Source organism: Penaeus monodon, chromosome 25 (assembly GCF_015228065.2).
Source record: "Penaeus monodon isolate SGIC_2016 chromosome 25, NSTDA_Pmon_1, whole genome shotgun sequence".
NCBI lineage: Eukaryota > Metazoa > Arthropoda > Malacostraca > Decapoda > Penaeidae > Penaeus > Penaeus monodon.
Genome location: NC_051410.1, coordinates 6,136,480 through 6,136,701, shown reverse-complemented (window position 1 = coordinate 6,136,701; position 222 = coordinate 6,136,480).

Sequence of the window (222 nt, the reverse complement as noted above, 5' to 3'; positions counted from 1 at the left end):
CGTCTTTACTTAAATCTAGATACTATTTTTTTCTTTTGTTCTTCTCTTGTCAACGAAACACCTTTTCCGGCTTGTTCTTTCGTCACGTTTCCTTTCCCTGTCGCTATTGTGCCGTTGACTTTTCTCGCCTTTTTCCTGGTTCTTCGTGTTGCTTTAGAGACTGCAGCTTGTGTATATATTTTTCGTGTCAATATACTCCAGACTCGAAGAGGGAGTTGAATG